This window comes from Myxine glutinosa, chromosome 9, assembly GCF_964187855.1.
Source record: "Myxine glutinosa chromosome 9, kmMyxGlut1.1, whole genome shotgun sequence".
Lineage (NCBI taxonomy): Eukaryota > Metazoa > Chordata > Myxini > Myxiniformes > Myxinidae > Myxine > Myxine glutinosa.
The window spans coordinates 75,543,717-75,568,103 of record NC_136269.1 but is presented as its reverse complement, the minus strand read 5'-3'; the positions used below and the strand labels follow the sequence as shown (position 1 = coordinate 75,568,103).

General features: G+C 47.4%; 3 non-coding genes across 3 annotated transcripts; all 3 read left to right on the top strand.

Annotated features, from left to right (window-relative positions):
• Positions 1-1,140: 1,140 nt before the first annotated feature.
• Positions 1,141-1,213, top strand: TRNAC-ACA (transfer RNA cysteine (anticodon ACA)). The gene has a single exon. It is a non-coding gene; the product is annotated as a tRNA-Cys (tRNA).
• A 1,007-nt stretch (positions 1,214-2,220) lies between these two features.
• On the top strand, positions 2,221-2,293 carry TRNAC-ACA (transfer RNA cysteine (anticodon ACA)). Its single transcript has one exon. It is a non-coding gene; the product is annotated as a tRNA-Cys (tRNA).
• A 10,861-nt stretch (positions 2,294-13,154) lies between these two features.
• On the top strand, positions 13,155-13,227 carry TRNAR-GCG (transfer RNA arginine (anticodon GCG)). Its single transcript has one exon. It is a non-coding gene; the product is annotated as a tRNA-Arg (tRNA).
• The last annotated feature ends 11,160 nt before the right edge of the window (positions 13,228-24,387 follow it).

Sequence of the window (24,387 nt, the reverse complement as noted above, 5' to 3'; positions counted from 1 at the left end):
GCTCAAAACTGATTTTGACTTCACTTTTAGCAATATTTAATGAAGTCGCGTGGTCGCTTTGCTTCTTCAACATATTTTCCTGAAGTCGAATTCATTGGAGTGGTAGTCCACCCCTTGGTGACGATTGAGTAACCTTGGTCACCTCTTTAAAATACAGTCACGACCCTCGCGTCAAGGATTTGGCAACAGATTACGTCATCTTCCCGTTCCAAACCTGCTTTTTTAGTTCTACTTCCTTGAGGAACAGAGAAACCCAAGGTATCACCGCCATCGGAACGAGGGTCAAGCTGGGCTCAAGTCTTTCACGAACCTGCTGGCCAGGCCCAACGTTCAAATATGGTCGGAGGAGGAATTTGTCATTTGTTCCGGCTGCCTGCGAAAGCTCGCCCATGCTTCCTGAAGTACACTGGGATCTGCAACGTCGACCAACGAAGACTGGCAGACCGTCAGTGAAAAGGCACGGTCATGTGAAGTCCAGCAGGGTTCAGAAAGATGTCGTAGGAGGTCAAGCAGGGTTCAGAAAGAGGTCAGAGGAGGTTCAGCAGGGTTCAGAAAGAGGTCATAGGAGGTCCAGCAGGGTACAGAAAGAGGTCATAGGAGGTCCAGCAAGGTACAGAAAGAGGTCGCAGTAGGTCCAGCAGGGTTCAGAAAGAGGTCATGTGAAGTCCAGCAGGGTTCAGATAGAGGTCATGTGAAGTCCAGCAGGGTTCAGAAAGATGTCGTAGGAGGTCAATCAGGGTTCAGAAAGAGGTCAGAGGAGGTTCAGCAGGGTTCAGAAAGAGGTCATAGGAGGTCCAGCAGGGTACAGAAAGAGGTCGCAGTAGGTCCAGCAGGGTTCAGATATATGTCATGTGAAGTCCAGCATTGTTCAGATAGAGGTCGTGTGAAGTCCAGCAGGGTTCAGATAGAGGTCATGTGAAGTTCAGCAGGGTTCAGAAAGAGGTCATGTGAAGTCCAGCAGGGTTCAGAAAAGTTGGTGCATTCATTTGTGTTCAGCTGCAATTCCGAGTACTTATCAGAGGCCTTTGTGCGCGTGGCTCAGGGACGTGCACGTCTGCGACAACCGGAGACCCCTTCCGTTGATCACTCATTATTGCAGCACTAAAACATATCAGTAGGAGTGATAGCTAGTCGTCACATGGGCCAGTGGCGCAATGGATAACGTGTCTGACTACAAATCAGAAGATTGTAGGTTCGACTCCTACCTGGCTCAAAACTGATTTTGACTTCACTTTTAGCAATATTTAATGAAGTCGCGTGGTCGCTTTGCTTCTTCAACATATTTTCCTGAAGTCGAATTCATTGGAGTGGTAGTCCACCCCTTGGTGACGATTGAGTAACCTTGGTCACCTCTTTAAAATACAGTCGCGACCCTCGCGTCAAGGATTTGGCAACAGATTACGTCATCTTCCCGTTCCAAACCTGCTTTTTTAGTTCTACTTCCTTGAGGAACAGAGAAACCCAAGGTATCACCGCCATCGGAACGAGGGTCAAGCTGGGCTCAAGTCTTTCAGGAACCTGCTGGCCAGGCCCAACGTTCAAATATGGTTGGAGGAGGAATTTGTCATTTGTTCCGGCTGCCTGCGAAAGCTCGCCCATGCTTCCTGAAGTACACTGGGATCTGGAACGTCGACCAACGAAGACTGGCAGACCGTCAGTGAAAAGGCACGGTCATGTGAAGTCCAGCAGGGTTCAGAAAGATGTCGAAGGAGGTCAAGCAGGGTTCAGAAAGAGGTCAGAGGAGGTTCAGCAGGGTTCAGAAAGAGGTCATAGGAGGTCCAGCAGGGTACAGAAAGAGGTCGCAGTAGGTCCAGCAGGGTTCAGAAAGAGGTCATGTGAAGTCCAGCAGGGTTCAGATAGAGGTCATGTGAAGTCCAGCAGGGTTCAGAAAGAGGTCATAGGAGGTCCAGCAGGGTACAGAAAGAGGTCGCAGTAGGTCCAGCAGGGTTCAGAAAGAGGTCATGTGAAGTCCAGCAGGGTTCAGATAGAGGTCATGTGAAGTCCAGCAGGGTTCAGAAAGAGGTCATGTGAAGTCCAGCAGGGTTCAGAAAAGTTGGTGCATTCATTTGTGTTCAGCTGCAATTCCGAGTACTTATCAGAGGCCTTTGTGCGCGTGGCTCAGGGACGTGCACGTCTGCGACAACCGGAGACCCCTTCCGTTGATCACTCATTATTGCAGCACTAAAACATATCAGTAGGAGTGATAGCTAGTCGTCACATGGGCCAGTGCCGCAATGGATAACGTGTCTGACTACAAATCAGAAGATTGTAGGTTCGACTCCTACCTGGCTCAAAACTGATTTTGACTTCACTTTTAGCAATATTTAATGAAGTCGCGTGGTCGCTTTGCTTCTTCAACATATTTTCCTGAAGTCGAATTCATTGGAGTGGTAGTCCACCCCTTGGTGACGATTGAGTAACCTTGGTCACCTCTTTAAAATACAGTCGCGACCCTCGCGTCAAGGATTTGGCAACAGATTACGTCATCTTCCCGTTCCAAACCTGCTTTTTTAGTTCTACTTCCTTGAGGAACAGAGAAACCCAAGGTATCACCGCCATCGGAACGAGGGTCAAGCTGGGCTCAAGTCTTTCAGGAACCTGCTGGCCAGGCCCAACGTTCAAATATGGTTGGAGGAGGAATTTGTCATTTGTTCCGGCTGCCTGCGAAAGCTCGCCCATGCTTCCTGAAGTACACTGGGATCTGGAACGTCGACCAACGAAGACTGGCAGACCGTCAGTGAAAAGGCACGGTCATGTGAAGTCCAGCAGGGTTCAGAAAGATGTCGAAGGAGGTCAAGCAGGGTTCAGAAAGAGGTCAGAGGAGGTTCAGCAGGGTTCAGAAAGAGGTCATAGGAGGTCCAGCAGGGTACAGAAAGAGGTCGCAGTAGGTCCAGCAGGGTTCAGAAAGAGGTCATGTGAAGTCCAGCAGGGTTCAGATAGAGGTCATGTGAAGTCCAGCAGGGTTCAGAAAGAGGTCATAGGAGGTCCAGCAGGGTACAGAAAGAGGTCGCAGTAGGTCCAGCAGGGTTCAGAAAGAGGTCATGTGAAGTCCAGCAGGGTTCAGATAGAGGTCATGTGAAGTCCAGCAGGGTTCAGAAAGAGGTCATGTGAAGTCCAGCAGGGTTCAGAAAAGTTGGTGCATTCATTTGTGTTCAGCTGCATTTCCGAGGACTTGTCAGAGGCCTTTGTGCGCGTGGCTCAGGAACGTGCACGTCTGCGACAACCGGAGACCCCTTACGTTGATCACACATTATTGCAGCACTAAAACATATCAGTAGGAGTGATAGCTAGTAGTCACATGGGCCAGTGGCGCAATGGATAACGCGTCTGACTACGAATCAGAAGATTGTAGGTTCGACTCCTATCTGGCTCAAAACTGATTTTGACTTCACTTTTAGCAATATTTAATGAAGTCGCGTGGTCGCTTTGCTTCTTCAACATATTTTCCTGAAGTCGAATTCATTGGAGTGGTAGTCCACCCCTTGGTGACGATTGAGTAACCTTGGTCACCTCTTTAAAATACAGTCGTGACCCTCGCGTCAAGGATTTGGCAACAGATTACGTCATCTTCCCGTTCCAAACCTGCTTTTTTAGTTCTACTTCCTTGAGGAACAGAGAAACCCAAGGTATCACCGCCATCGGAACGAGGGTCAAGCTGGGCTCAAGTCTTTCACGAACCTGCTGGCCAGGCCCAACGTTCAAATATGGTTGGAGGAGGAATTTGTCATTTGTTCCGGCTGCCTGCGAAAGCTCGCCCATGCTTCCTGAAGTACACTGGGATCTGCAACGTCGACCAACGAAGACTGGCAGACCGTCAGTGAAAAGGCACGGTCATGTGAAGTCCAGCAGGGTTCAGAAAGATGTCGTAGCAGGTCAAGCAGGGTTCAGAAAGAGGTCAGAGGAGGTTCAGCAGGGTTCAGAAAGAGGTCATAGGAGGTCCAGCAGGGTACAGAAAGAGGTCGCAGTCGGTCCAGCAGGGTTCAGAAAGAGGTCATGTGAAGTCCAGCAGGGTTCAGATAGAGGTCATGTGAAGTCCAGCAGGGTTCATAAAGATGTCGTAGGAGGTCAATCAGGGTTCAGAAAGAGGTCAGAGGAGGTTCAGCAGGGTTCAGAAAGAGGTCATAGGAGGTCCAGCAGGGTACAGAAAGAGGTCGCAGTAGGTCCAGCGGGGTTCAGATATATGTCATGTGAAGTCCAGCATGGTTCAGATAGAGGTCGTGTGAAGTCCAGCAGGGTTCAGATAGAGGTCATGTGAAGTTCAGCAGGGTTCAGAAAGAGGTCATGTGAATTCCAGCAGGGTTCAGAAAAGTTGGTGCATTCATTTGTGTTCAGCTGCAATTCCGAGTACTTGTCAGAGGCCTTTGTGCGCGTGGCTCAGGAACGTGCACGTCTGCGACAACCGGAGACCCCTTACGTTGATCACTCATTATTGCAGCACTAAAACATATCAGTAGGAGTGATAGCTAGTAGTCACATGGGCCAGTGGCGCAATGGATAACGCGTCTGACTACGAATCAGAAGATTGTAGGTTCGACTCCTACCTGGCTCAAAACTGATTTTGATTTCACTTTTAGCAATATTTAATGAAGTCGCGTGGTCGCTTTGCTTCTTCAACATATTTTCCTGAAGTCGAATTCATTGGAGTGGTAGTCCACCCCTTGGTGACGATTGAGTAACCTTGGTCACCTCTTTAAAATACAGTCGCGACCCTCGCGTCAAGGATTTGGCAACAGATTACGTCATCTTCCCGTTCCAAACCTGCTTTTTTAGTCTACTTCCTTGAGGAACAGAGAAACCCAAGGTATCACCGCCATCGGAACGAGGGTCAAGCTGGGCTCAAGTCTTTCACGAACCTGCTGGCCAGGCCCAACGTTCAAATATGGTTGGAGGAGGAATTTGTCATTTGTTCCGGCTGCCTGCGAAAGCTCGCCCATGCTTCCTGAAGTACACTGGGATCTGCAACGTCGACCAACGAAGACTGGCAGACCGTCAGTGAAAAGGCACGGTCATGTGAAGTCCAGCAGGGTTCAGAAAGATGTCGTAGGAGGTCAAGCAGGGTTCAGAAAGAGGTCAGAGGAGGTTCAGCAGGGTTCAGAAAGAGGTCATAGGAGGTCCAGCAGGGTACAGAAAGAGGTCGCAGTAGGTCCAGCAGGGTTCAGAAAGAGGTCATGTGAAGTCCAGCAGGGTTCAGATAGAGGTCATGTGAAGTCCAGCAGGGTTCAGAAAGATGTCGTAGGAGGTCAATCAGGGTTCAGAAAGAGGTCAGAGGAGGTTCAGCAGGGTTCAGAAAGAGGTCATAGGAGGTCCAGCAGGGTACAGAAAGAGGTCGCAGTAGGTCCAGCAGGGTTCAGATATATGTCATGTGAAGTCCAGCATGGTTCAGATAGAGGTCGTGTGAAGTCCAGCAGGGTTCAGATAGAGGTCATGTGAAGTTCAGCAGGGTTCAGAAAGAGGTCATGTGAAGTCCAGCAGGGTTCAGAAAAGTTGGTGCATTCATTTGTGTTCAGCTGCAATTCCGAGTACTTGTCAGAGGCCTTTGTGCGCGTGGCTCAGGAAAGTGCACGTCTGCGACAACCGGAGACCCCTTACGTTGATCACTCATTATTGCAGCACTAAAACATCTCAGTAGGAGTGATAGATAGTAGTCACATGGGTCAGTGGCGCAATGGATAACGCGTCTGACTACGAATCAGAAGATTGTAAGTTCGACTCCTACCTGGCTCAAAACTGATTTTGACTTCACTTTTAGCAATATTTAATGAAGTCGCGTGGTCGCTTTGCTTCTTCAACATATTTTCCTGAAGTCGAATTCATTGGAGTGGTAGTCCACCCCTTGGTGACGATTGAGTAACCTTGGTCACCTCTTTAAAATACAGTCGCGACCCTCACGTCAAGGATTTGGCAACAGATTACGTCATCTTCCCGTTCCAAACCTGCTTTTTTAGGTCTACTTCCTTGAGGAACAGAGAAACCCAAGGTATCACCGCCATCGGAACGAGGGTCTAGCTGGGCTCAAGTCTTTCACGAACCTGCTGGCCAGGCCCAACGTTCAAATATGGTTGGAGGAGGAATTTGTCATTTGTTCCGGCTGCCTGCGAAAGCTCGCCCATGCTTCCTGAAGTACACTGGGATCTGCAACGTCGACCAACGAAGACTGGCAGACCGTCAGTGAAAAGGCACGGTCATGTGAAGTCCAGCAGGGTTCAGATAGAGGTCATGTGAAGTCCAGCAGGGTTCAGATAGAGGTCATGTGAAGTCCAGCAGGGTTCAGAAAGATGTCGTAGGAGGTCAATCAGGGTTCAGAAAGAGGTCAGAGGAGGTTCAGCAGGGTTCAGAAAGAGGTCATAAGAGGTCCAGCAGGGTACAGAAAGAGGTCGCAGTAGGTCCAGCAGGGTTCAGAAAGAGGTCATGTGAAGTCCAGCAGGGTTCAGATAGAGGTCATGTGAAGTCCAGCAGGGTTCAGAAAGGAGTCATGTGAAGTCCAGCAGGGTTCAGATATATGTCATGTGAAGTCCAGCAGGGTTCAGAAAAGTTGGTGCATTCATTTGTGTTCAGCTGCAATTCCGAGTACTTGTCAGAGGCCTTTGTGCGCGTGGCTCAGGAAAGTGCACGTCTGCGACAACCGGAGACCCCTTACGTTGATCACTCATTATTGCAGCACTAAAACATCTCAGTAGGAGTGATAGATAGTAGTCACATGGGCCAGTGGCACAATGGATAACGCGTCTGACTACGAATCAGAAGATTGTAGGTTCGACTCCTACCTGGCTCAAAACTGATTTTGACTTCACTTTTAGCAATATTTAATGAAGTCGCGTGGTCGCTTTGCTTCTTCAACATATTTTCCTGAAGTCGAATTCATTGGAGTGGTAGTCCACCCCTTGGTGACGATTGAGTAACCTTGGTCACCTCTTTAAAATACAGTCGCGACCCTCGCGTCAAGGATTTGGCAACAGATTACGTCATCTTCCCGTTCCAAACCTGCTTTTTTAGTCTACTTCCTTGAGGAACAGAGAAACCCAAGGTATCACCGCCATCGGAACGAGGGTCAAGCTGGGCTCAAGTCTTTCACGAACCTGCTGGCCAGGCCCAACGTTCAAATATGGTTGGAGGAGGAATTTGTCATTTGTTCCGGCTGCCTGCGAAAGCTCGCCCATGCTTCCTGAAGTACACTGGGATCTGCAACGTCGACCAACGAAGACTGGCAGACCGTCAGTGAAAAGGCACGGTCATGTGAAGTCCAGCAGGGTTCAGAAAGATGTCGTAGGAGGTCAAGCAGGGTTCAGAAAGAGGTCAGAGGAGGTTCAGCAGGGTTCAGAAAGAGGTCATAGGAGGTCCAGCAGGGTACAGAAAGAGGTCGCAGTAGGTCCAGCAGGGTTCAGAAAGAGGTCATGTGAAGTCCAGCAGGGTTCAGATAGAGGTCATGTGAAGTCCAGCAGGGTTCAGATAGAGGTCATGTGAAGTCCAGCAGGGTTCAGAAAGATGTCGTAGGAGGTCAATCAGGGTTCAGAAAGAGATCAGAGGAGGGTCAGCAGGGTTCAGAAAGAGGTCATAGGAGGTCCAGCAGGGTACAGAAAGAGGTCATAGGAGGTCAAGCAGGGTACATAAAGAGGTCGCAGTAGGTCCAGCAGGGTTCAGAAAGAGGTCATGTGAAGTCCAGCAGGGTTCAGATAGAGGTCATGTGAAGTCCAGCAGGGTTCAGAAAGATGTCGTAGGAGGTCAATCAGGGTTCAGAAAGAGGTCAGAGGAGGTTCAGCAGGGTTCAGAAAGAGGTCATAGGAGGTCCAGCAGGGTACAGAAAGAGGTCGCAGTAGGTCCAGCAGGGTTCAGATATATGTCATGTGAAGTCCAGCATGGTTCAGATAGAGGTCGTGTGAAGTCCAGCAGGGTTCAGATAGAGGTCATGTGAAGTTCAGCAGGGTTCAGAAAGAGGTCATGTGAAGTCCAGCAGGGTTCAGAAAAGTTGGTGCATTCATTTGTGTTCAGCTGCAATTCCGAGTACTTGTCAGAGGCCTTTGTGCGCGTGGCTCAGGAAAGTGCACGTCTGCGACAACCGGAGACCCCTTACGTTGATCACTCATTATTGCAGCACTAAAACATATCAGTAGGAGTGATAGCTAGTAGTCACATGGGCCAGTGGCGCAATGGATAACGCGTCTGACTACGAATCAGAAGATTGTAGGTTCGACTCCTACCTGGCTCAAAACTGATTTTGACTTCACTTTTAGCAATATTTAATGAAGTCGCGTGGTCGCTTTGCTTCTTCAACATATTTTCCTGAAGTCGAATTCATTGGAGTGGTAGTCCACCCCTTGGTGACGATTGAGTAACCTTGGTCACCTCTTTAAAATACAGTCGCGACCCTCGCGTCAAGGATTTGGCAACAGATTACGTCATCTTCCCGTTCCAAACCTGCTTTTTTAGTTCTACTTCCTTGAGGAACAAAGAAACCCAAGGTATCACCGCCATCGGAACGAGGGTCAAGCTGGGCTCAAGTCTTTCACGAACCTGCTGGCCAGGCCCAACGTTCAAATATGGTTGGAGGAGGAATTTGTCATTTGTTCCGGCTGCCTGCGAAAGCTCGCCCATGCTTCCTGAAGTACACTGGGATCTGCAACGTCGACCAACGAAGACTGGCAGACCGTCAGTGAAAAGGCACGGTCATGTGAAGTCCAGCAGGGTTCAGAAAGATGTCGTAGGAGGTCAAGCAGGGTTCAGAAAGAGGTCAGAGGAGGTTCAGCAGGGTTCAGAAAGAGGTCATAGGAGGTCAAGCAGGGTACAGAAAGAGGTCGCAGTAGGTCCAGCAGGGTTCAGAAAGGAGTCATGTGAAGTCCAGCAGGGTTCAGATATATGTCATGTGAAGTCCAGCAGGGTTCAGATAGAGGTCATGTGAAGTCCAGCAGGGTTCAGATAGAGGTCATGTGAAATACAGCAGGGTTCAGAAAGATGTCGTAGGAGGTCAATCAGGGTTCAGAAAGAGGTCAGAGGAGGTTCAGCAGGGTTCAGAAAGAGGTCATAGGAGGTCCAGCAGGGTACAGAAAGAGGTAGCAGTAGGTCCAGCAGGGTTCAGAAAGAGGTCATGTGAAGTCCAGCAGGGTTCAGATAGAGGTCATGTGAAGTCCAGCAGGGTTCAGAAAGGAGTCATGTGAAGTCCAGCAGGGTTCAGATATATGTCATGTGAAGTCCAGCAGGGTTCAGAAAAGTTGGTGCATTCATTTGTGTTCAGCTGCAATTCCGAGTACTTGTCAGAGGCCTTTGTGCGCGTGGCTCAGGAACGTGCACGTCTGCAACAACCGGAGACCCCTTACGTTGATCACTCATTATTGCAGCACTAAAACATATCAGTAGGAGTGATAGCTAGTAGTCACATGGGCCAGTGGCGCAATGGATAAAGCGTCTGACTACGAATCAGAAGATTGTAGGTTCGACTCCTACCTGGCTCAAAACTGATTTTGACTTCACTTTTAGCAATATTTAATGAAGTCGCGTGGTCGCTTTGCTTCTTCAACATATTTTCCTGAAGTCGAATTCATTGGAGTGGTAGTCCACCCCTTGGTGACGATTGAGTAACCTTGGTCACCTCTTTAAAATACAGTCGCGACCTTCGCGTCAAGGATTTGGCAACAGATTACGTCATCTTCCCGTTCCAAACCTGCTTTTTTAGTTCTACTTCCTTGAGGAACAGAGAAACCCAAGGTATCACCGCCATCGGAACGAGGGTCAAGCTGGGCTCAAGTCTTTCACGAACCTGCTGGCCAGGCCCAACGTTCAAATATGGTTGGAGGAGGAATTTGTCATTTGTTCCGGCTGCCTGCGAAAGCTCGCCCATGCTTCCTGAAGTACACTGGGATCTGCAACGTCGACCAACGAAGACTGCCAGACCGTCAGTGAAAAGGCACGGTCATGTGAAGTCCAGCAGGGTTCAGATTGAGGTCATGTGAAGTCCAGCAGGGTTCAGATAGAGGTCATGTGAAGTCCAGCAGGGTTCAGAAAGATGTCGTAGGAGGTCAAGCAGGGTTCAGATAGAGGTCATGTGAAGTTCAGCAGGGTTCAGAAAGAGGTCATAGGAGGTCCAGCAGGGTACAGAAAGAGGTCGCAGTAGGTCCAGCAGGGTTCAGATAGAGGTCGTGTGAAGTCCAGCAGGGTTCAGATAGAGGTCATGTGAAGTTCAGCAGGGTTCAGAAAGAGGTCATGTGAAGTCCAGCAGGGTTCAGAAAGATGTCGTAGGAGGTCAATCAGGGTTCAGAAAGAGGTCAGAGGAGGTTCAGCAGGGTTCAGAAAGAGGTCATAGGAGGTCCAGCAGGGTACAGAAAGAGGTCGCAGTAGGTCCAGCAGGGTTCAGAAAGAGGTCATGTGAAGTCCAGCAGGGTTCAGATAGAGGTCATGTGAAGTCCAGCAGGGTTCAGAAAGGAGTCATGTGAAGTCCAGCAGGGTTCAGATATATGTCATGTGAAGTCCAGCAGGGTTCAGAAAAGTTGGTGCATTCATTTGTGTTCAGCTGCAATTCCGAGTACTTGTCAGAGGCCTTTGTGCGCATGGCTCAGGATCGTGCACGTCTGCGACAACCGGAGACCCCTTACGTTGATCACTCATTATTGCAGCACTAAAACATATCAGTAGGAGTGATAGCTAGTAGTCACCTGGGCCAGTGGCGCAATGGATAACGCGTCTGACTACGAATCAGAAGATTGTAGGTTCGACTCCTACCTGGCTCAAAACTGATTTTGACTTCACCTTTAGCAATATTTAATGAAGTCGCGTGGTCGCTTTGCTTCTTCAACATATTTTCCTGAAGTCGAATTCATTGGAGTGGTAGTCCACCCCTTGGTGACGATTGGGTAACCTTGGTCACCTCTTTAAAATACAGTCGCGACCCTCGCGTCAAGGATTTGGCAACAGATTACGTCATCTTCCCGTTCCAAACCTGCTTTTTTAGGTCTACTTCCTTGAGGAACAGAGAAACCCAAGGTATCACCGCCATCGGAACGAGGGTCAAGCTGGGCTCAAGTCTTTCACGAACCTGCTGGCCAGGCCCAACTTTCAAATATGGTTGGAGGAGGAATTTGTCATTTGTTCCGGCTGCCTGCGAAAGCTCGCCCATGCTTCCTGAAGTACACTGGGATCTGCAACGTCGACCAACGAAGACTGGCAGACCGTCAGTGAAAAGGCACGGTCATGTGAAGTCCAGCAGGGTTCAGAAAGAGGTCGCAGTAGGTCCAGCAGGGTTCAGAAAGAGGTCATGTGAAGTCCAGCATGGTTCAGATAGAGGTCGTGTTAAGTCCAGCAGGGTTCAGATAGAGGTCATGTGAAGTTCAGCAGGGTTCAGAAAGAGGTCATAGGAGGTCCAGCAGGGTACAGAAAGAGGTCGCAGTAGGTCCAGCAGGGTTCAGATAGAGGTCGTGTGAAGTCCAGCAGGGTTCAGATAGAGGTCATGTGAAGTTCAGCAGGGTTCAGAAAGAGGTCATGTGAAGTCCAGCAGGGTTCAGAAAGATGTCGTAGGAGGTCAATCAGGGTTCAGAAAGAGGTCAGAGGAGGTTCAGCAGGGTTCAGAAAGAGGTCATAGGAGGTCCAGCAGGGTACAGAAAGAGGTCGCAGTAGGTCCAGCAGGGTTCAGAAAGAGGTCATGTGAAGTCCAGCAGGGTTCAGATAGAGGTCATGTGAAGTCCAGCAGGGTTCAGAAAGGAGTCATGTGAAGTCCAGCAGGGTTCAGATATATGTCATGTGAAGTCCAGCAGGGTTCAGAAAAGTTGGTGCATTCATTTGTGTTCAGCTGCAATTCCGAGTACTTGTCAGAGGCCTTTGTGCGCATGGCTCAGGAACGTGCACGTCTGCGACAACCGGAGACCCCTTACGTTGATCACTCATTATTGCAGCACTAAAACATATCAGTAGGAGTGGTAGCTAGTAGTCACATGGGACAGTGGCGCAATGGATATCGCGTCTGACTACGAATCAGAAGATTGTAGGTTCGACTCCTACCTGGCTCAAAACTGATTTTGACTTCACTTTTAGCAATATTTAACGAAGTCGCATTGTCGCTTTGCTTCTTAAACATGTTTTCCTGAAGTCGAATTCATTGGAGTGGTCGTCCACCCCTTGGTGACGATTGAGTAACCTTGGTCACCTCTTTAAAATACAGTCGCGAACCTCGCGTCAAGGATTTGGCAACAGATTACGTCATCTTCCAGTTCCAAACCTGCTTTTTTAGTTCTACTTCCTTGAGGAATAGAGAAACCCAAGGTATCACCGCCATCGGAACGAGGGTCAAGCTGGGCTCAAGTCTTTCACGAACCTGCTGGCCAGGCCCAACGTTCAAATATGGTTGGAGGAGGAATTTGTCATTTGTTCCGGCTGCCTGCGAAAGCTCGCCCATGCTTCCTGGAGTGCACTGGGATCTGCAACGTCGACTAACGAAGACTGGCAGACCGTCAGTGAAAATGCACGGTCATGTGAAGTCCAGCAAGGTTCAGAAAGATGTCGTAGGAGGTCAAGCAGGGTTCAGAAAGAGGTCAGAGGAGGTTCAGCAGGGTTCAGAAAGAGGTCATAGGAGGTCCCGCAGGGTACAGAAAGAGGTCGCAGTAGGTCCAGCAGGGTTCAGAAAGAGGTCATGTGAAGTCCAGCAGGGTTCAGATAGAGGTCATGTGAAGTCCAGCAGGGTTCAGATAGAGGTCATGTGAAGTCCAGCAGGGTTCAGAAAGATGTCGTAGGAGATCAATCAGGGTTCAGAAAGAGGTCAGAGGAGGTTCAGCAGGGTTCAGAAAGAGGTCATAGGAGGTCCAGCGGGGTACAGAAAGAGGTCATAGGAGGTCCAGCAGGGTACAGAAAGAGGTCGCAGTAGGTCCAGCAGGGTTCAGATATATGTCATGTGAAGTCCAGCATGGTTCAGATAGAGGTCGTGTGAAGTCCAGCAGGGTTCAGATAGAGGTCATGTGAAGTTCAGCAGGGTTCAGAAAGAGGTCATGTGAAGTCCAGCAGGGTTCAGAAAAGTTGGTGCATTCATTTGTGTTCAGCTGCAATTCCGAGTACTTGTCAGAGGCCTTTGTGCGCGTGGCTCAGGAACGTGCACGTCTGCGACAACCGGAGACCCCTTACGTTGATCACTCATTATTGCAGCACTAAAACATATCAGTAGGAGTGATAGCCAGTAGTCACATGGGCCAGTGGCGCAATGGATAACGCGTCTGACTGCGAATCAGAAGATTGTAGGTTCGACTCCTACCTGGCTCAAAACTGATTTTGACTTCACTTTTAGCAATATTTAATGAAGTCGCGTGGTCGCTTTGCTTCTTCAACATATTTTCCTGAAGTCGAATTCATTGGAGTGGTAGTCCACCCCTTGGTGACGATTGAGTAACCTTGGTCACCTCTTTAAAATACAGTCGCGACCCTCGCGTCAAGGATTTGGCAACAGATTACGTCATCTTCCCGTTCCAAACCTGCTTTTTTAGTTCTACTTCCTTGAGGAACAGAGAAACCCAAGGTATCACCGCCATCGGAACGAGGGTCAAGCTGGGCTCAAGTCTTTCACGAACCTGCTGGCCAGGCCCAACGTTCAAATATGGTTGGAGGAGGAATTTGTCATTTGTTCCGGCTGCCTGCGAAAGCTCGCCCATGCTTCCTGAAGTACACTGGGATCTGCAACGTCGACCAACGAAGACTGGCAGACCGTCAGTGAAAAGGCACGGTCATGTGAAGTCCAGCAGGGTTCAGAAAGATGTCGTAGGAGGTCAAGCAGGGTTCAGAAAGAGGTCAGAGGAGGTTCAGCAGGGTTCAGAAAGAGGTCATAGGAGGTCCAGCAGGGTACAGAAAGAGGTCGCAGTAGGTCCAGCAGGGTTCAGAAAGAGGTCATGTGAAGTCCAGCAGGGTTCAGATAGAGGTCATGTGAAGTCCAGCATGGTTCAGATAGAGGTCATGTGAAGTCCAGCAGGATTCAGAAAGATGTCGTAGGAGGTCAATCAGGGTTCAGAAAGAGGTCCGAGGAGGTTCAGCAGGGTTCAGAAAGAGGTCATAGGAGGTCCAGCAGGGTACAGAAAGAGGTCGCAGTAGGTCCAGCAGGGTTCAGATATATGTCGTGTGAAGTCCAGCATGGTTCAGATAGAGGTCGTGTGAAGTCCAGCAGGGTTCAGAAAGATGTCGTAGGAGGTCAATCAGGGTTCAGAAAGAGATCAGAGGAGGTTCGGCAGGGTTCAGAAAGAGGTCATAGGAGGTCCAGCAGGGTACAGAAAGAGGTCATAGGAGGTCCAGCAGGGTACAGAAAGAGGTCGCAGTAGGTCCAGCAGGGTTCAGAAAGAGGTCATGTGAAGTCCAGCAGGGTTCAGATAGAGGTCATGTGAAGTCCAGCAGGGTTCAGAAAGATGTCGTAGGAGGTCAATCAGGGTTCAGAAAGAGGTCAGAGGAGGTTCAGCAGGGTTCAGAAAGAGGTCATAGGAGGTCCAGCAGGGTACAGAAAGAGGTCGCAGTAGGTCCAGCAGGGTTCAGATATATGTCATGTGAAGTCCAGCATGGTTCAGATAGAGGTCGTGTGAAGTCCAGCAGGGTTCAGATAGAGGTCATGTGAAGTTCAGCAGGGTTCAGAAAGAGGTCATGTGAAGTACAGCAGGGTTCAGAAAGATGTCGTAGGAGGTCAATCAGGGTTCAGAAAGAGGTCAGAGGAGGTTCAGCAGGGTTCAGAAAGAGGTCATAGGAGGTCCAGCAGGGTACAGAAAGAGGTCATAGGAGGTCCAGCAGGGTACAGAAAGAGGTCGCAGTAGGTCCAGCAGGGTTCAGAGAGAGGTCATGTGAAGTCCAGCAGGGTTCAGATAGAGGTCATGTGAAGTCCAGCAGGGTTCAGAAAGGAGTCATGTGAAGTCCAGCAGGGTTCAGATATATGTCATGTGAAGTCCAGCAGGGTTCAGAAAAGTTGGTGCATTCATTTGTGTTCAGCTGCAATTCCGAGTACTTGTCAGAGGCCTTTGTGCGCGTGGCTCAGGAACGTGCACGTCTGCGACAACCGGAGACCCCAAACGTTGATCACTCATTATTGCAGCACTAAAACATATCAGTAGGAGTGATAGCTAGTAGTCACATGGGCCAGTGGCGCAATGGATCACGCGTCTGACTACGAATCAGAAGATTGTAGGTTCGACTCCTACCTGGCTCAAAACTGATTTTGACTTCACTTTTAGCAATATTTAATGAAGTCGCGTGGTTGCTTTGCTTCTTCAACATATTTTCCTGAAGTCGAATTCATTGGAGTGGTAGTCCACCCCTTGGTGACGATTGAGTAACCTTGGTCACCTCTTTAAAATACAGTCGCGACCCTCGCGTCAAGGATTTGGCAACAGATTACGTCATCTTCCCGTTCCAAACCTGCTTTTTTAGTTCTACTTCCTTGAGGAACAGAGAAACCCAAGGTATCACCGCCATCGGAACGAGGGTCAAGCTGGGCTCAAGTCTTTCACGAACCTGCTGGCCAGGCCCAACGTTCAAATATGGTTGGAGGAGGAATTTGTCATTTGTTCCGGCTGCCTGCGAAAGCTCGCCCATGCTTCCTGAAGTACACTGGGATCTGCAACGTCGACCAACGAAGACTGGCAGACCGTCAGTGAAAAGGCACGGTCATGTGAAGTCCAGCAGGGTTCAGAAAGATGTCGTAGGAGGTCAAGCAGGGTTCAGAAAGAGGTCAGAGGAGGTTCAGCAGGGTTCAGAAAGAGGTCATAGGAGGTCCAGCAGGGTACAGAAAGAGGTCGCAGTAGGTCCAGCAGGGTTCAGAAAGAGGTCATGTGAAGTCCAGCAGGGTTCAGATAGAGGTCATGTGAAGTCCAGCAGTGTTCAGATAGAGGTCATGTGAAGTCCAGCAGGGTTCAGAAAGATGTCGTAGGAGGTCAATCAGGGTTCAGAAAGAGATCAGAGGAGGTTCAGCAGGGTTCAGAAAGAGGTCATAGGAGGTCCAGCAGGGTACAGAAAGAGGTCGCAGTAGGTCCAGCAGGGTTCAGAAAGAGGTCATGTGAAGTCCAGCAGGGTTCAGGTAGAGGTCATGTGAAGTCCAGCAGGGTTCAGATAGAGGTCATGTGAAGTCCAGCAGGGTTCAGAAAGATGTCGTAGGAGGTCAATCAGGGTTCAGAAAGAGGTCAGAGGAGGTTCAGCAGGGTTCAGAAAGAGGTCATAGGAGGTCCAGCGGGGTACAGAAAGAGGTCATAGGAGGTCCAGCAGGGTACAGAAAGAGGTCGCAGTAGGTCCAGCAGGGTTCAGATATATGTCATGTGAAGTCCAGCATGGTTCAGATAGAGGTCGTGTGAAGTCCAGCAGGGTTCAGAAAGATGTCGTAGGAGGTCAAGCAGGGTTCAGAAAGAGGTCAGAGGAGGTTCAGCAGGGTTCAGAAAGAGGTCATAGGAGGTCCAGCAGGGTACAGAAAGAGGCCGCAGTAGGTCCAGCAGGGTTCAGAAAGAGGTCATGTGAAGTCCAGCAGGGTTCAGATAGAGGTCATGTGAAGTCCAGCATGGTTCAGATAGAGGTCATGTGAAGTCCAGCAGGGTTCAGAAAGATGTCGTAGGAGGTCAATCAGGGTTCAGAAAGAGGTCAGAGGAGGTTCAGCAGGGTTCAGAAAGAGGTCATAGGAGGTCCAGCCGGGTACAGAAAGAGGTCGCAGTAGGTCCAGCAGGGTTCAGATATATGTCATGTGAAGTCCAGCATGGTTCAGATAGAGGTCGTGTGAAGTCCAGCAGGGTTCAGAAAGATGTCGTAGGAGGTCAATCAGGGTTCAGAAAGAGATCAGAGGAGGTTCAGCAGGGTTCAGAAAGAGGTCATAGGAGGTCCAGCAGGGTACAGAAAGAGGTCATAGGAGGTCCAGCAGGGTACAGAAAGAGGTCGCAGTAGGTCCAGCAGGGTTCAGAAAGAGGTCATGTGAAGTCCAGCAGGGTTCAGATAGAGGTCATGTGAAGTCCAGCAGGGTTCAGAAAGATGTCGTAGGAGGTCAATCAGGGTTCAGAAAGAGGTCAGAGGAGGTTCAGCAGGGTTCAGAAAGAGGTCATAGGAGGTCCAGCAGGGTACAGAAAGAGGTCGCAGTAGGTCCAGCAGGGTTCAGATATATGTCATGTGAAGTCCAGCATGGTTCAGATAGAGGTCGTGTGAAGTCCAGCAGGGTTCAGATAGAGGTCATGTGAAGTTCAGCAGGGTTCAGAAAGAAGTCATGTGAAGTCCAGCAGGGTTCAGAAAAGTTGGTGCATTCATTTGTGTTCAGCTGCAATTCCGAGTACTTGTCAGAGGCCTTTGTGCGCGTGGCTCAGGAACGTGCACGTCTGCGACAACCGGAGACCCCTTACGTTGATCACTCATTATTGCAGCACTAAAGCATATCAGTAGGAGTGATAGCTAATAGTCACATGGGCTAGTGGCGCAATGGATAACGCGTCTGACTACGAATCAGAAGATTGTAGGTTCGACTCCTACCTGGCTCAAAACTGATTTTGACTTCACTTTTAGCAATATTTAATGAAGTCGCGTGGTCGCTTTGCTTCTTCAACATATTTTCCTGAAGTCGAATTCATTGGAGTGGTAGTCCACCCCTTGGTGACGATTGAGTAACCTTGGTCACCTCTTTAAAATACAGTCGCGACCCTCGCGTCAAGGATTTGGCAACAGATTACGTCATCTTCCCGTTCCAAACCTGCTTTTTTAGTTCTACTTCCTTGAGGAACAGAGAAACCCAAGGTATCACCGCCATCGGAACGAGGGTCAAGCTGGGCTCAAGTCTTTCACGAACCTGCTGGCCAGGCCCAACGTTCAAATATGGTTGGAGGAGGAATTTGTCATTTGTTCCGGCTGCCTGCGAAAGCTCGCCCATGCTTCCTGAAGTACACTGGGATCTGCAACTTCGACCAACGAAGACTGGCAGACCATCAGTGAAAAGGCACGGTCATGTGAAGTCCAGCAGGGTTCAGAAAGATGTCGTAGGAGGTCAAGCAGGGTTCAGAAAGAGGTCAGAGGAGGTTCAGCAGGGTTCAGAAAGAGGTCATAGGAGGTCCAGCAGGGTACAGAAAGAGGTCGCAGTAGGTCCAGCAGGGTTCAGAAAGAGGTCATGTGAAGTCCAGCAGGGTTCAGATAGAGGTCATGTGAAGTCCAGCAGGGTTCAGATAGAGGTCATGTGAAGTCCAGCAGGGTTCAGAAAGATGTCGTAGGAGGTCAATCAGGGTTCAGAAAGAGGTCAGAGGAGGTTCAGCAGGGTTCAGAAAGAGGTCAGAGGAGGTTCAGCAGGGTTCAGAAAGAGGTGATAGGAGGTTGTGGAAGTGTAATTCAGTGTAACTTATTAATTGGCACTGGTAACTTATTGGTTGACCTAGTAACAAAGCAGATGCATTTTACATGCAAACTCTGTGGGGGACGGGTTTGTAAATGAGTTAGGAATGTGCACGAACATGATGGTCTCTTGAAACACCTGGTCACAGCCCCAGGCTGGAGCACCCCCCTATTGTTTGATAAAAGGAACTCACAGCAGGGGGGGGGCTAGCTGGCGCCAGGAAGGCGACCGGTGACGTCGGCGGAGAGGAGATTACGAGTTCAGCGGACAGAGGATTAAGTCGAGTTGGTCCATATAAGCGGGAGCTGCGGCTGGAGTCGGGAGGACTTGCTGCGAGGAGCTCTGACGAACGGGACCATGGCGGAGGAACATCAGCCGAACGAAAAGGACCATGGAAAAGAGTTAATCTCAGCCATTGAATAATGCGGTATTATTTGGTAAATGGAATCAAGTGAATAACCAGTTAATAAAGTTGTGACCTTTTGTAAAACCTGTTTCCGACCATTGGCGTCTTGAGTCTCACCCTCCACTTCCGCGACAATATGGAGGCACCGCTGAAATTTCGAGTGGACGTCGCCAAGGTGAGCATGTAAGCATGACGTCTTGGGGATCTGTCCATTATGAAATATGAATTCTGAAGATGGAGGATTTGGTGTGTGGGACTTGCATTCCGTAGGTAATCCAAGGAGTGTAAAAGTATTTTTGTCACGACCGTCCAAGGAAAAAGTCACGGATGGAACGGTTTAAATGATTCTATTATTCGTGTGCTTGCATATACGTACGGTATACGCTGGGTGTTAAGAGCCTTACTCTGGTCTGCGGGCAAGTCGGCTCGTGAAGCGCACCGATGCCGCGATATAGGTGGCGTGAGCCATCACGAATGGGATTTCGATAAACGACTGTAGCAATTTATTCGTTTTTTCTAAATGATTTCTGTAAATACGTATTTTTACGCTGGTTATTAAAAGCCTTACCATGAACTAGGAGCAAGATCGTGCCATGAGTGCACCATGGGACGATCTGCTTCCAGGACGTGTAAGGCCGGTACACTCGTTTACCCACCAGCACACGGATAAAGTACTACTTTTTTGCACTTGTTCGAAGCACTTGACTTGATCGGCGCTCGGCGAGCGACAGGGAACCGGGAAATGGAACTTGATATTTATATATATATATATTTCCAATATGGTACACCGGCCACAACGATTTTAGCGATTATCCAAGTTTTTTTTTAACGATTTCTGTAAATACGTATTTTTCCTGCGCTGTGTAATTCTGACACGCGCCACGAAGAAACGCACCACTGATGTGCATGAAGCGACTTGTTTGCCGGTTCGGTAAGGTCCGTCCGTACACGTGTACAATCGTGTACACCCGTTTTAAATAAATAATTTTTTTCAGTTTTCCCGCCATGCCTATAAATTCATGACAGACAACCCCCCTCATGCCGGTCCAGAATTATGATGAAAGATGGCGATTGAGAAAAAAAATTGCATCAAATTTTGTCCAGGTCCATCAAGAAGCCTTTGAGACATGCTTCACGGTTGAATAAAAAACCACCGTTTAGAGTACTTTTTTTGTTCAAAGCACTCGACTTGGAGCCAGCGACTTGCTCGGCGGGGGATATAATTTTAGATATATATATAGTACGGGCATGCCCTAGTGAGAGATAATTACAGGAAATGGTGTTTGTGAGTAACAACCACCCTCTGGTCGAGGCTCATAGAAGGGGTGATGCTTACTGATTCGGCACGCTCACAAAATATGGGATTTTAAATGGCAGAGATGCCACGAAAGATCAGGAAGGGAAGGAATGGAAAATTTGTCAAGGTTTGAAATTAATCGGACAAGGGGGTCCCAAGGTATGGTCACCGTACTCGCAGGTCGTTCGTTTTGGCTTTGCGAATGGACCAAAGAGACAAAGTGAGAAAGAGAGACAGACAGAGAGAGATAGACAGAAAAAGAAAGAAAGAGAGACATAGAGACAAACAGAGATAAAGATGATAGTCAGAGTCAGACACATAGAGAGAGACAGACAAAAAGAGATAGACAGAGTGAGACAAAGTGAGAAAGAGAGACAGACAGAGAGAGATAGACAGAAAAAGAAAGAAAGAGAGACATAGAGACAAACAGAGATAAAGATGATACTCAGAGTCAGACACATAGAGAGAGACAGACAAAAAGAGATAGACAGAGTGAGACAAAGTGAGAAAGAGAGACAGACAGAGAGAGATAGACAGAAAAAGAAAGAAAGAGAGACATAGAGACAAACAGAGATAAAGATGATAGTCAGAGTCAGACACATAGAGAGAGACAGACAAAAAGAGATAGACAGAGTGAGACAAAGTGAGAAAGAGAGACAGACAGAGAGAGATAGACAGAAAAAGAAAGAAAGAGAGACATAGAGACAAACAGAGATAAAGATGATAGTCAGACACATAGAGAGAGACAGACAAAAAGAGATAGACAGAGTGAGACAAAGTGAGAAAGAGAGACAGACAGAGGGAGATAGACAGAAAAAGAAAGAAAGAGAGACATAGAGACAAACAGAGATAAAGATGATAGTCAGACACATAGAGAGAGACAGACAAAAAGAGATAGACAGAGTGAGACAAAGTGAGAAAGAGAGACAGACAGAGAGAGATAGACAGAAAAAGAAAGAAAGAGAGACATAGAGACAAACAGAGATAAAGATGATAGTCAGAGTCAGACACATAGAGAGAGACAGACAAAAAGAGATAGACAGAGTGAGACAAAGTGAGAAAGAGAGACAGACAGAGAGAGATAGACAGAAAAAGAAAGAAAGAGAGACATAGAGACAAACAGAGATAAAGATGATAGTCAGACACATAGAGAGAGACAGACAAAAAGAGATAGACAGAGTGAGACAAAGTGAGAAAGAGAGACAGACAGAGAGAGATAGACAGAAAAAGAAAGAAAGAGAGACATAGAGACAAACAGAGATAAAGATGATAGTCAGAGTCAGACACATAGAGAGAGACAGACAAAAAGAGATAGACAGAGTGAGACAAAGTGAGAAAGAGAGACAGACAGAGAGAGATAGACAGAAAAAGAAAGAAAGAGAGACATAGAGACAAACAGAGATAAAGATGATAGTCAGACACATAGAGAGAGACAGACAAAAAGAGATAGACAGAGTGAGACAAAGTGAGAAAGAGAGACAGACAGAGAGAGATAGACAGAAAAAGAAAGAAAGAGAGACATAGAGACAAACAGAGATAAAAATGGTAGTCAGACACATAGAGAGAGACAGACAAAAAGAGATAGACAGAGTGAGACAAAGTGAGAAAGAGAGACAGACAGAGAGAGATAGACAGAAAAAGAAAGAAAGAGAGACATAGAGACAAACAGAGATAAAGATGATAGTCAGACACATGTTTTACAGATGGATACAGGTGGGACAAAGGGAAACACCGTATCAAGACAAGCCGACAAATCAAGGGAAACCAGAGACTTCTACTTCAGATACTCCTTGAAAATGGTGATATTTATCCTAGGAATGGGTTCTCTGGTAGTGGGGACTCTGTGTTGTATGGATTATTTTGGGGTAATGAGGGAACAAAACGCAACACCAGCAAATGATACACAGATATATGATCATGCGGAACGACAAAAGCAGAAGAGAAGTTTGATGAAGGATAAAGACACACCTTTAGAATCCGATGGATTACACGGGATTAATACTTTTTTACATTTAGCCCATACAAGGGCTGCTATAGCAAATGAAAGTAATTGTTGGAACTTGTTGTTGGACCTTGTTGTTGGAACTTGTTGTTGGCACTTGTTGGAACTTGTTGGAACTTGTTGTTGGAACTTGTTGTTGGAACTTGTTGTTGCAACTTGCTGTTGGAACTTGCTGTTGGAACTTGTTGGAACTTGTTGGAACTTGTTGTTGGAACTTGCTGTTGGAACTTGCTGTTGGAACTTGTTGTTGGAACTTGTTGTTGGAACTTGCTGTTGGAACTTGCTGTTGGAACTTGTTGTTGGAACTTGTTGTTGGAACTTGTTGTTGGAACTTGTTGTTGGAACTTGCTGTTGGAACTTGCTGTTGGAACTTGTTGTTGGAACTTGTTGTTGGAACTTGCTGTTGGAACTTGCTGTTGGAACTTGTTGTTGGAACTTGTTGTTGGAACTTGTTGTTGGAACTTGTTGTTGGAACTTGCTGTTGGAACTTGTTGTTGGAACTTGTTGTTGGAACTTGTTGTTGCAACTTGCTGTTGGAACTTGTTGTTGGAACTTGTTGGAACTTGTTGTTGGAACTTGCTGTTGGAACTTGCTGTTGGAACTTGTTGTTGGAACTTGTTGTTGGAACTTGTTGTTGGAACTTGTTGGAACTTGTTGTTGTAACTTGCTGTTGGAACTTGCTGTTGGAACTTGTTGGAACTTGTTGGAACTTGTTGTTGGAACTTGCTGTTGGAACTTGCTGTTGGAACTTGTTGTTGGAACTTGTTGTTGGAACTTGTTGTTGGAACTTGTTGTTGGAACTTGTTGTTGGAACTTGCTGTTGGAACTTGTTGTTGGAACTTGTTGTTGGAACTTGTTGTTGCAACTTGCTGTTGGAACTTGCTGTTGGAACTTGTTGGAACTTGTTGTTGGAACTTGCTGTTGGAACTTGTTGTTGGAACTTGCTGTTGGAACTTGTTGGAACTTGTTGTTGGAACTTGTTGTTGGAACTTGTTGTTGCAACTTGTTGTTGGAACTTGTTGTTGGAACTTGTTGGAACTTGTTGTTGCAACTTGCTGTTGGAACTTGTTGTTGGAACTTGTTGGAACTTGTTGTTGGAACTTGCTGTTGGAACTTGCTGTTGGAACTTGTTGTTGGAACTTGTTGTTGGAACTTGTTGTTGGAACTTGTTGGAACTTGTTGTTGCAACTTGCTGTTGGAACTTGCTGTTGGAACTTGTTGGAACTTGTTGTTGGAACTTGTTGTTGGAACTTGTTGTTGGAACTTGCTGTTGGAACTTGTTGTTGGAACTTGCTGTTGGAACTTGCTGTTGGAACTTGTTGTTGGAACTTGTTGTTGGAACTTGTTGTTGGAACTTGTTGGAACTTGTTGTTGCAACTTGCTGTTGGAACTTGCTGTTGGAACTTGTTGGAACTTGTTGTTGGAACTTGTTGTTGGAACTTGTTGTTGGAACTTGCTGTTGGAACTTGCTGTTGGAACTTGTTGTTGGAACTTGTTGTTGGAACTTGTTGTTGGAACTTGTTGTTGGAACTTGTTGTTGGAATGAATGGGAACATTCAAATGTTGGGTTTTGCTAACATTTCCACAACGTCGCTACAACGTTTCACTTTCGTTGTTGCAACGTTTTGCTCCAACGTTTTGGGGACATTCGAATGTCAAGTGAATCGAATGAGAATTCAGGAATTATTTCATTATTAACGATTAATGAAGTACTTATTTAATTAATTACATTTCTTATTACATTACAGTAATTACATTACAGTAATTACCTGAGGTAATTACAGTAATTACAGTTCCGGTAATTACAGTAATTACAGTAATCATTACAGTAATTGCAGTAATCTTATTACAGTAATTACATTACATTAACTCAGGCACCTTTTGAGTAAGGAAGCTGATATTTGGACATGACACTGACCAAGTGATGTGGCTGTCAAGGAAAATATTGATTTATTGATTAATCATTTAATAAATTAACTCGTTGATTTATAAATGACTTATTTAATTAAAATTCCTGAGAGATACATCTTCGGATGAAATACTTGCAGATTGGTTATGCTATGAGCCAATTGATTAAGGAAAATGTTTTGTGATGGATATATTTTCACGACTAATTCCAGTTAACATCCTGCAAAATTTGCTCGTTTGCTGGCCGAGTCGAAATTGCGTTGAGTTTCTATGGCATGCGCCATTAAAAGCGCTGTGTAATGGTTGAGCTCCTTTTATTTCGGTTTGGTCATGCGGATGAGCAAACAAAGTGACAAATGCTGCGGCTGGAGCAGTAGAAGCGATGTTTTTTTAAATGGAAACGATGTAATGAGTAATTAAAAGTGGGAGGGGGCAACACCACGCATACCTCTTTTAAGGTGTGTATAAACCCTGGAATATTTCAGCAATCAATACAATGC